A 12,458-nucleotide genomic window follows, 5' to 3' on the forward strand; every position below is an offset into this window, starting at 1 on the left:
ACACACACACACACACACACACACACACACACACACACACACACACAGACTGATGAACATAAAATAATCTAGAACACATTTCTCTAACTTAGACTTAATATAGTTTGACTAAATAAAATTAGTAAGATAATAGAAAGTAGCATTTAATCGTTTAACAATTGTTATCAGTTTAGAGGAGAGAATCTTCACAGAATCCTCACAGCAAAAAACACCAGGGTTTGACTAACAAAGAGCAATAAAATTCTTTATCTATGGTATGTAACCTCAAGGGCATATCTAGCAAAGCAGAAGAGCCCCGTAACCATGACAATGGGTTATTTAAACCAATCAGAGACAGAGCCTGCTCAAAACTGTGATAAAGGTCCAGGGACCGACTGCAGCATTTAGCATTTGCTGGGGACTCATCGGATCAGGTCGGTGTTCGGTAAATGCTCCTGTATGCATACATGTAATTTGATTTTATGAACTCTGAATACTTGTAATTTGTTGTCCAATAAATCTTTTGAACTAAGGTGGCCGTATCAGCTGTTTTGAACACCATTAGTGGCGATTCAGCCACGTCAGCGCTTCGATACCGTTGATCACGACCACCACAATTGATTACATCACACAGGTCGAACTGAAATGCAGTGGTTGAGTTGATCTCATAGTTGAGGATTAACTTCTGATAAGCATTTTTTGGAAGGCTCCTTCTGGTAACCTTTGTCTGAGTACAGGATCCTTCATTTGGGAACATGCAAAAATGTTCACACAAGAAAATTATGACAGTTGCCAAGAGAATTATGGACCCAAACATCAGGGTAGTTTTCCAAGGATGTTGGACCAGGTTCATTGTTACAAACGTGAGTCAAACAAATACAAGAATCAAACCAGATGGATGGATAGATGGATGGATGACAGCAAGTTGAGAGGCCCTTTTTGGCAAGGGGTCCTTAGTAGCTCAGCGATGTGTTGCTCTAAACTGCGGAGGTCTCTTCGTGTGTGTGTAAAAAGTCTCTATATCAATAGTTCTGGCAAGTGTTTGTGATGTGCATGTGTTACCACTCTGTGTGAGAGTGTTAATGTCCTGTTAGTGAGAGGCAACAGTTCAGTTATTGTGTATGTGTGTGCGTGTGTCAGGTCACTTGTCCTGACAAAGTGAGGAGGGGGGAAAAGGGGACGCCGCCTCACCTAGGCAGTTGCCTAGTGAGTGTGCTGTCCTAGTCCAGCTAGGCTTGGACTTGACCTAGTGGACTGCTGCCTCAGCTGCCCGTTGGCACTGAGTGACTCTTCAGGTACTTAGTTACCCTGGTCCTCCCCTTTGCCCTCCCTCTGATGGGGGTGGGGGGTGGTTCCTTTAAACACCTTGCAGTGAGAGACGTGGATCCAAGTGGCTTGCTCAGCCACCTTAACAGCTGTGTGGGTCGTCAAAAGCACCTGGAATGGACCTGTCCACCTGGGGGAGTTCCACCTTTTTCTCCTGAAAGATTTAATCATAACAAAATCTCCAGGGCTTACGTTATGCAGTTGTTTCTGGGCTGGGCTGGGAAGTCCTCCTTGGACCTGAGACCTGAGAGATTTTAAATGGTTAGTCAATTCAATGCAGTAGGCAAGCATGTTATGATCACAGTGTTTCAGGTCATTAGTTGGATTTGTTGTGGGTCCTGTTCCCAGATTTGGTGGTGCTGCAAACAGGATTTCAAAAGGACTAAGATTACACTTAGTTCTTTTTCGCATGCGCATATACATTAATGCAATGGGTAAGCATGTAAACCAGTTGAGTTTTGTCTCATCACAGATTTTTGTCAGTTTGTTTTTTAATGTCCCATTCTCTCTTTCAACTGCACCTCCACTCTGTGGGTGATACGTGCAGTGTTTGGTCAGATCAAAGTGAAGCATAGTGGACACTTCTTCAAGTATTTGATTAGCAAAGTGTGGGCCGTTGTCACTAGAAATTTTCTTGGGATGCCCCAAATTGACACTACTTCCTGTAGCAGGATTTTTGCCACTGTGCTTGCTGTTGCATTTTTTGTAGGAAAAGTTTCAATCCACTTAGAATACATATCGATTATTACCAGGCAATATTTCTTGTTTTGAACTGGTGTTAGTTCAATAAAATCAATCATTATGTGTTGAAATGGTGCTGTAACAGTTTTGTGGGCTCCTGGAGCTGTTGTTTTTATTGTTTTTGAAACATTGTGAGTGGCACATATGAGGCAGGAATCATAATGTTGAGCTGCTGTTTTTGAAAAGTTTACAGTAAACCAATCAGCATTAATCTGTCTTAGCGTTCCTCCTTTTGATACATGATCAATAAATGATGTGTCAAAACAGCAAAGGAGGGAAAAAATGTTTTGGTAAACATGGGTTACCATTTGGACCAATCCAGATGTTTTCAGATAAAACACAGCCGTGTCTTTTCCATTCTGCTTTTTCACTGGCATTTGCAAGCTTCTGCATGTCAGAAACAGAGAATGGTGAGTCAAGTTCTGTCTGTGTGTTTGTCAGAGTGTGAGTGTGCACTGAAGTGGAGCAGGCTGCATGTTTTGCAGCTTTGTCAGCCAAATCGTTTCCTCTAGAGACAGAGTCAGTGTTAGACGTGTGTGCTGCACATTTAATGACTGCCACCTGAGATGGAAGGGCTATGGCACTTAACAAATCAGCAACAAGTTTATGGTTGAGTATGGGCTGTCCGTCAGAACGTAGGAAACGTCTGTGTTTCCAAAGAGCTCCAAAGTCATGAACAACACCAAAAGCGTATCTGCTATCCATGTAAATATTTACTTTCTTCCCTTCAGACAAAACACAAGCACGTGTGAGAGCAATCAGTTCACAGGCCTGTGCTGAAGTCCTAGGAAGGACATTAGCTGTTTTTTAGTCTCAGGACGAGGAAGTTTCACTATGGCTTTGACATGTGAATCTGCAATCTCCCTACCCTCTGCAGAGATTCAATGACCCAGAAACGTAACAGTGGTCTGCACAAACTGCAGCTTAGACAAGGATGCTTTATGTCCCTGCTCAGCCAAATACTGAAGCAAGCGGACAGTGTTATCCTTACAGGACTGTTCAGAAGGTGTGGCCAGTGTAGTATGTCGGGACAGCTTTCGCCTTGGACATCCTATTAATTAATTATTCTTAAGGCTAGTTCAAGCACAAAGAATATTAATTGTTTAATTAACAATGGATTCTTTCTTTTTCGAGTTAAATTTCTGCCATGTGACCAAGACAACTTGAGAGTGGAGTGCATAATTAGTGACATGAGACGTCATTTATCTTTGACCCATCAGAATAAATGCGGTCATTTATTTAACAGAATCATTAAAATTAACATCACAACATGTACACTTGATTTGCTGATCTGTTTCTGATTAATAAACTTAGCAAGTTCAAATAACAAGACAAAAGAGGATTGTAGTGAACTCGGCCTCCAACCAAAACCTGTCTCTGAAGACTTTCATGGGACAGGAACTGTTATTTCATTGACTTGAATCCAGAAATACAAATTAGCTCATCCAGAGACTGTCTAATTGTATCCTGAAGTAATCAATTGAAAGAACACTCTTCTTTTTATATTATCATTACTATTTTACAATATCTTGATAATCAAAGTGTGTTTAGTTCATATCATTTCTAATGTTGAAGTGAACCACTCATTTTAAATCAATTGTGAAACAGTATTAATTATTTTTTTAAACCTCATTTAAATTAGAAATCAAGTTAAATGTCTATTTACAAAGTAATTATGCATTTTGATTTTCTGTCTAAAGGAGAAGTAATGATGTCGGTCAAAAGTCAGTGACAGTCAGAAAACCAGTTAGTAGAACGGGCTGTATTGTTTTTAAACCTAGCAGACGGTCAAAAGAGAAACACTGGCATCTGCATTCCTCTCACTTCGCCATAACATTTCTCTGTCTGTACTAAACGTTCCTAAACATTCCTGAATTCTCTGTTGACTTTTAATAACCCTCTGACATCACTAGAACCACCCCCTGTTGGTTGTTTCAACTAATCAGGAAGTCCTAAGTGACCGGAAGTGAGAACGCTTTTAAAAGTCGACACTTCCTCGAACTAGTCAGTCTACTCAGTCAGTCTACTCAGTCTTCTGAAGTCTTGGATCTGAGTTGAACTCAGTCTTTGATGGAGTCTTCTCAAGCCTTCGGGAGTTTTCCACTTCTGAGTGGAAACTCTGACGGACTCACAGATGCTTGCCACCTGGGTGTAACACCTCCAACTTCGAAGGGAGCTGAGCCTGTTTGTTGAACGGAGTAAATCGACACGACTTCTGACGATGACCAACCGCTCTTACCGGAGACGCTGGAAGGTCGCGTTGAAATGGACCCGACACCGGAGCTGATTTATCTCCTGCGAAGGTAACGAGTCGTGACGCGCTAAGTGTACCGGAGGTTTGAGCTGGTGATTGAAAGAAGCGTGCCAATTCTGGTCAACAACAGACACTTCTCTTCACCCATCTTTTCTTTAAACTTCTAAACTCCTTCCTTTAAACTCTTCTATTTTGCCAGTAATCTAGATGCCTTCAGAAATGTCTTGTTGTCTTATTAGTAAAGCGTGCAAAGTTTTATTAATCAGAACCAGATCAGCTAATCAAGTATACATGTTTTGATGTTAAATTTTGATTCTGTTAAATAAATGACCACATTTATTCGGATGGGTCAAAGGAAAATTAACGTCTCTTGTCACTGATTAAACAATCCTCACAGTTACCTTGTCACATGGCATTAATTTAACTCGAAAAAAAAGAACCCCTTATATTTAAATAATTAATTAGTAGTGAAGGTACAGTAAGCTGTCTCCCACTTTCACTACATTTAGTGGGACCGTACGTGTTTAAATAACACATTTGGTGGGACAGTATGTCCACAGCAAAGCTGTCCTTGACACACTACAGGATTACTGATGGAGAATAATTGATCTCTGAAGGCATTTAGCTTGATTTATTGGCGAAGAGGTTTACAGAGGAGATTTAGAAGTTTAAAGAGGAGGATTTAGATGGATGAAGGAAAATGTGTTGACCAGGAATGGCACCCTTCATCCGACCCCAGCTCAGCCCTCGGTACACTCGGTGCGTGACGACTCGTTACCTTTGCAGAAGATAAATCAGCTCTGGTACAGATGTCCATTTCACGCTATCTTTCAGCGTCTCCGGTCATAGTGGCTGGGAATTGTCCAAAGTCGTGACGAAGTACTCTGTTCAACAGAATAAGAACTTCCTTAGAAGGAATCTTCATTAGAAGTTGTAGGGCGTTACGCCCGGGTGAGTTCACAGAGAGGCGTGCTGTGACTCCGCTGAAATGGATGGACCCTTGGCTCATGGTCGAATTCCATCAGCTATTTAGCTCAGCTATAAGACTCAAGCAAGACTGCAGTCCCAGTAAAACTCCAGTCAGACTTTCAGTAAGAACTGAAAGTTCCAGTAATAGTGAATAGTTCCAAGAAGTGTTGACTTTTAAAGGGTATCCACTTCCTATTACTTGGTACTTCCTGATTGGTTAACACAACCAGCAGGGGTGGAGTTTTAGTGATGTCAAGGGTTGTTTTTAAGAACGGTTAGTACAGACAGAAAAATATTTTGAAGAAGTGACAGACTTGCAGGCGCGCCAGTTTCTTATTTACTGTCTGAGAGTTTTAAAACAAGGCACTTTGTTCTCATAACTTGTTTTTCTGACTTTTGACCGACATCAAATCCACTCCTCATTCAGACAGAAGAGTAAAATGTACAATTACTTTGTAATTTTTTTTTCATTTAGCCTTTATTTATCCAGGTTAGTCTCATTGAGCCACGAGAACTCATTTTCAAGAGAGACCTGTTTAGGGAGCACATGGTGGGGGTTAAGGGCCTTGCTCATGGGCCCAGGGTGGGGCGAATTAGGGTGGGGGCAAGTGTGGGTGTTTCATCCACCCCACCCACAATTTTGATGTTGTCGGGGCCGGGGTGTGAACCGGCGATCTTCGGATCACAGGCCCACCTCTCTAACCTCTGCACCACCACTCCCCCAAATAAATAGACATTTAACTTGTATGATCTAAGTCTAATGAGGTTTAAAAAATCATTAATACCGTTTCACATTTAAATGAGTGGTTTACTTCAACATTAGAAATGGTGTGAACTAAACACACTTTTGATTATCAAGATATTGTAAAATAGTAATGATAATATAAAAAAGAAGAGTGTTCTTTCAATTGATTAATTCAGGATACAATTAAATAGTCTCTTGATGAGATAATTTGTGTTCTGGATTCAAATCAATGAAATAACAGTTCCTGTCCCCTGAAGGTCTTCAGAGACAGATTGATGTAGGAGGTCTAGTTCACTACACCAGTAACAAATCATCCACATACTGTAATAATGCACAATCAGCAGGAAGTGTAAACCCAGCAAGGCTGTCATTCAATGCTTGATGAAAAATAGTAGGTGATTCACAATAGCCTTGACAGAGACGTGTGAACGTGTAAGATTTTCCCAAAAACTGAAAAGCAAACCAAAAGTGGCTATCTGGATGCACAAGTACGCTGAAAAATGCATTTGCCAGATCTATTGTGGAGAAATGGGTGGAGCCTGATGGGATTTGTGACAAAATCACATAAGGGTTTGGAACAATGGGGGCACGAGCCTGTACTGCAGAGTTCACAGCTCTCAAATCTTGAACAAACCGCCACTCATCTGGTGGTTGAGGCCTAATTTTCTTCACAGGAAAAATAGGTGTTCTAACAGGTGAGGATGGACAAGGGATGATTACTCCAGCTTCTAGCAAAGCATGGAAAACAGGAGTAATTCCCTTTTCTGCCTCAGGTTTGAGTGGGTACTGAGGTATTTTAGGCCTGTAAAAAGATTTTGGTGTGATTTCAATAGGCTCCTGGCCTTTAATTAATCCTACATCATACTTAGTTTTAGCCCACTGATGTGGGGGGACCTCTGCCAATTCAGGGCTGTCCAGAGACAATGTGGACATAGTTAGTCATACATTATTGTCAATCACTTCCTTTGTGGGTCGTGCTGTCAACATGTGACAAAAATCTTGTCTGTACATGTTGAGAGAGGATGAGAAAAACAACTGTCACATGGTTCCCAGTCTGAGACAGTGTGAGCTCTGAGTGCCAAGGGGCTTAGAGAACGCCACTGTGAATCAGGTGGTTTTGCCAGTAAAATGTGGGAAAAAGAGTCAGTCACTGTGAAATAGGGTGTTTGGGGTGTCACCTTGTCATTCAGGGTCAACAAAACAAAACAGTCATGTGTCCAACAGATGGACGAAGTGACAAGTTGTGTGTCTGGTGTCAGCAAAAATGAGTCTCCTAAATGATCAGCAGTGCAGTGTAAACGTTGTTCAGACATTAAACAAGTTGTGGGTGGAAGTCTATCTCTGGCCATGGTGAGCAGAGAGGTTTGCTGAGCCTGACAGCAAAAATTGATGTTCATGTGATGATTGATCGAACGGGTCTATAGTTTTCATAGGAGCCATGACAACCTCAGGAACAGTCTGTCCAGACGCTCCAGTGGAATGTACAATTTTGCCAGAGAGAGGAGCGTTAGGAAAACATTTTTTCATGATCAAAGATTGTGTCACTCCTGAGTCTACAAGAAATTTAACAGGGACGTCTTCAACCAACACTGTGAGCGTAGGTAACTTCAGATACGCTGCCAGAGTGTATTTTTAATATGTGGGAACAATCTCGCCTGTGTCTGACAGAAAAACAAGTGTGTGTGTGCTGGTACTTGCAGCCTGGAGTCCTGGGTCTCGACCTCCCGGCATTAGTCAGGTGGAGTGCCTTCCTCTCTGACCTCGGCCACCTTGACCTCGTCGGTGTGGGCCTGGGAAAAAGTTTTGTCCATCTTGTGACTGTTGTTGGCCTGGGCCATATTGCTGAGGTCTCGGCCCGTATGAGCGGGGTTGGTATGGCAGGCGACTCCTGCCACGCCATTGGTTTTTCTTATAAGGACAATTTCTGATCCAGTGATCCAAACCTCCACACAGGAAACAGGGTTGAGGTCCAGCAGGATCAGTTTGATCTTGATTTGGCTGGGCAGGCTGTGGTGGGGGTCTCGGTGCTTGAGGTAGATGGGGTCTGGTTGCATTCAATGTCAGCTGTGTAGCAGCCTGAAGCAACGTAAGCTGAGCATCCTCAGTCTGCCTTTGTTTCCTTTTTTGTGTGGTTAACTCGCCCGCGGTGTGTTGGTCCCAAGCGTGCCTGGCATGCCTCAGGAGTTCATTGAGACGGACGCCAGATTTCCACCCTATATACGTACTCTGGACAGCTTTGCGGATGGATGGTATGAGTCCACTCATCAGATATTGGCAGAAAATGGTCTCAAATGGTGTGGCTTGAGCTGCTTCATGCCAGTCATTGAGAGGTGCAGTGATACCAGAGTGTGTTCTGAAAACAGGAAATAATCTGCTGGAGAAATCCTGTGGACTTTCATCTGGTTTCTGCACGGTGTCTGTGATGACTGAGAAACTTGGAGTTTGAGGAAACGCTTCTCCTATCCGCTGCTTGATTTCTTTTAGCTTTCTTCTGTAGAAAGCGTTGTCTAAGTGATCAAAGTTGACATGAGCGAGCCGTTGGCCATCAGCATCGTCAAAAAGGTCATTCCCCACTGTGTTAATAAAGCAAATACCATATACAGAGAGGCCAGTATCAGATTGAGTTCTGCCAAAGTGGGTCGGACCACAGCAACCATGTTTTTTACAGCGGTGGAAACAGCAGCTCCTCCTTGTGCCAGGTCAGGCAAGTGCTGGCTTGCCTTCTCGATCCGGGCCGCCTTGGGCCAGGCTCGGTACACCAGCTGAGGGCCGGTCGGTCCACCAACCTCCAACATGGGGTTTGTGAGCAGGTCTGCAGGGTTGTCCACTTCATCTGCAGCTTGGGTAAGGTCAGACAATGATGATCCTCCTTTTTGTTGTTTTTTCTTTCGGTCCTGCTGTTTAATGTCATCCAGTTTCTCTTCTTTAAAGGCCTAAATCTCTCCCATTTGTCTTGTGACGACTGTAGTACTGGTTCCAGCAACCGGACCTCTGTTATCAGCTGGGGTCTTCAGCGAGGACACTGGTGAGGTTTCATCACTTTTTTCCTCTGAATCAGATGTTGGGGCTGACGTTCCTTCTCCCAGAGAGAGTTCATCAGTGGGTTTGTTCTCCTCCTCTGAAATGGGACCATAGCCTTGAAAGTCATCATCTGAATCGAGCGCCCATACTGGGGTGGGTGTTAAATATGATGCAGAGGTGGAAGACAGTTTTTTCTTGTTCTTTTTGTCTTTTCTTGGAACTGATGATGTGTAGGGTGAAGGAGGGATGAAGCCGGTCAGGGAGGGGTAGAGAGATGCCGTGGGAGGCGGAGATCCACAGGACTCCGGTGCATGTGAGGAAAAAGGAAAAAAGGAGAGAGAAATGCTTAGTTTGTCTTTAAATGATCTGGCTTCTTTTCCTGACTTAGCTTCTGGAGTATTTTGTGAACTTGTCATAGTTTCATTTTTTAGAGCCAATTTGGATGACCTTTCAATTTTCTAAGCCATCTGAAATGTTTTAGACGCTGTTTTTTGAGTTATTGCTTTGGATTGATTTTTCCATAATTTAAACGCTTGCTCATGATTGTGCATTGCTACAAAAATATCCTGTGGTGTTTTCTTCATATTACACATTTTTTGTTTCTGTCTTAACAACTGTTCTTCTAATTTTTGAATTTCTGCTGGGTCAAAAGAACCATTTTTGGGAAAATTAAATTTGGAATGCCACTGGGAAACGAAGCTGAGGCTCGAATCTCCGTGCAGTCTGCACATTCTGTCAGCTTCTGGACCGCAAGGAATATAATCATCTGATTTACTATTTCCTGACCCCATTTTTATGACTTTATTCTCAGTCTCCTAATATGAGACTTAACATGATTTATTAAATATAAATCTACCTCAGTTTTTAATTAAAAACCTACTTGGTCATTATCTTATTTCTCAGCCCCTTATCAGGAACCTACTTTGATTCGTGTTATACAAATCTTCCTCAATTTGCTTTCACAAATTTACCTCAGAAATTATTTATTTTTAATTTCATACTATTTTCTCGATTTCTCATTGGAAATCTACCTCAATTTGTTATACACAAATCTACCTCGGTTTTGTAATAAAACCTACTTTTATATAAAATTATTTTTACCTTTGGTTTGATATGGGTCTCTCAGTCAAGTTCGGATCCTGTCGAAGCCCATCCCCTCCGATGGAGAACCAGGACGTCCTCCCACTCTCAATGTCCTACAGGAGGTTCGGAGGGAGAATACAATGATTCCCAGTGATCAGCCACCGTCCTGGCTTCCAGTGAAGTTGGCAGGCTAGTGAAGGATCCTGTTTTGTGATGCCAAATTGTGGAGTTTTATCAAACTTGTTGTTCAAAATAAAATTTAGAGACTGAGAACTTTCCAAAGATCCAGTCCCCCGGCACAAACAGAGTAATATTGTGTTTGCTGTTCAGTGTCAGGAGGGCTGTGATCAGTCTTACATCGGGGAAACTAAACAGCCACTGGCCAAAAGGATGGCCCAGCACAAAAGATCAACATCATCAGGCCAGGATTCTGCGGTCTACACTCATCTCCAGGCCAGCGGTCACTCTTTCAGGGATGAAGATGTTCACATCCTGGATAGAGAGGAACGATGGTTTGAGAGAGGAGTAAAGGAAGCCATCTTTGTGAAAAGAAATTGTCCATCATTAAACAGGGGTGGAGGCCTCCGGGTTCAACTGTCCCCCTCTTACAATGCTGTGATTGCTAGTATCACTCAACCCCCTGTGAATATTAAACAGCCATCAATGTGCTAATGATCCATTGTTAGGCTGACGGTTCTTCTTGACCATGTGAGCAGCTGGTTTTAGTTGTCAGCAGCAAAACTGGTTGATCCACCCTGAGACGGTGCTATTTAAGAGACTGAGCCGAATACAGCTCCTCAGACTGAGGAAGTCTCTCGGATGAGAGACGAAACGTTTCTACATTTTTTTTTGCTTTGTTTTGTTTTTTTTGTTTTCTTGTTTTTTGAATGTCCAGAGGACCAGAATGAACTTTTTTGGACTGAGAACTTTGTTTAAAAAACACGTAGTAAAGTTTATTTTTCTTCTGCAGAAGGAAAACGCATGAACAAACACAGCTCAGTGAGTTCTGGGTGAGCTCTCAAAACATGAGTAGTACAGCTTCATTTATACATCTCAACATGTCATAAAACATCCCTGGCCCCATAGGGTAGTTGACAGGTTCCAGATGGTGGATCATTTTGCCTCAAGGGCTAAGACAAACAGTTCCTTGTTTGAGGGACCTTGTGCAGGAGATTTATGTGTGAGCAGTTTCTGGGAAACTAGATTCTGATGGTTTCACACACTTCAACGAGGCCCCTTTAACTTCCTGTCCCATGGTGTGACTGAAAAACAGATCTTTCAGTAGAACATGGCATATGGGTGGTCTCAAATAGATAGACATCACAACTTAACTGAAATAATATGCATAAAACTTAACTAAAACAATACAAAATACTTGAGTATATATTTTTCTTTCACACAACGAGGTTATTTGAATAATAAATGCATATCTTATGAGCTTAAGTCATAACTAGTAAATTATATAGATATCCGATCAACAAATCCCTCTACAATACATAAAATATATACAAGTGTGGATGTGTGTTTATATATAGATCTTTACAACATTGCTCCATGTACAGTGTTCATTAAAATTATTAAATGAATGTTTGCAAGAAGCTGCCACAAACCTTATTTGTTTCACAACAGAAGTTTTAATTTGAGCATTTCCTCCACATACATTACTAGATGTAATGACAGGCTGGGTGTGTTCACTGGACATTTTATATACTGTGTTTGTGATACATTGAAATTTATTTAAAAGAATAGTTGCATCAACTATTAGTGAACAGCTGTGATATAACATACAAATTCATTGTTAAAAATGTTTAAAATAACTTTCGGTAAGGACTTTCCTGTTTAGAGTTATCTATCTGTGATCGACTTGTTAAGTTCTGATGGTCTGTGATCGATTAGTCATGGCTGCGGGGCTTGAAGGAGGGGGAGCTCTGACTTTGCTTCATTCCCGCTGCACCTGTCTGAATGAAAGCAACGTGTCAAGAGTATCTTTCACTCTTATTCTCCTCTTTCAGGCTGCTACATTTTGGAGGTCCCACCGAGATGAATGAGTTGTGGATAAGCTATCAGCAGTAGACGTCCTTGTCATCATTCATCAATCAACTCAACACTATTTCTGTCAATGTGGATGGTCAAGTGTGGTGGTCCGGCATCTGCACAGAGGGATCTGCACGTCATCTGAGGTCATCCGCTGGAGCCAGGAAAACTGCATCATCTACTCTATTAAGTGAGGGTCGAGCATCATAATATTATCCACATGGCAGACACTGAAATGGATTTGTCAGAGCTGGAAAAGTGGTGCACTGTACACACTGACTAAGGACGCTTTGATAGATGCTTGTG

Source organism: Nematolebias whitei, chromosome 17 (assembly GCF_014905685.2).
Source record: "Nematolebias whitei isolate Nwh7 chromosome 17, NemWhi1, whole genome shotgun sequence".
Lineage (NCBI taxonomy): Eukaryota > Metazoa > Chordata > Actinopteri > Cyprinodontiformes > Rivulidae > Nematolebias > Nematolebias whitei.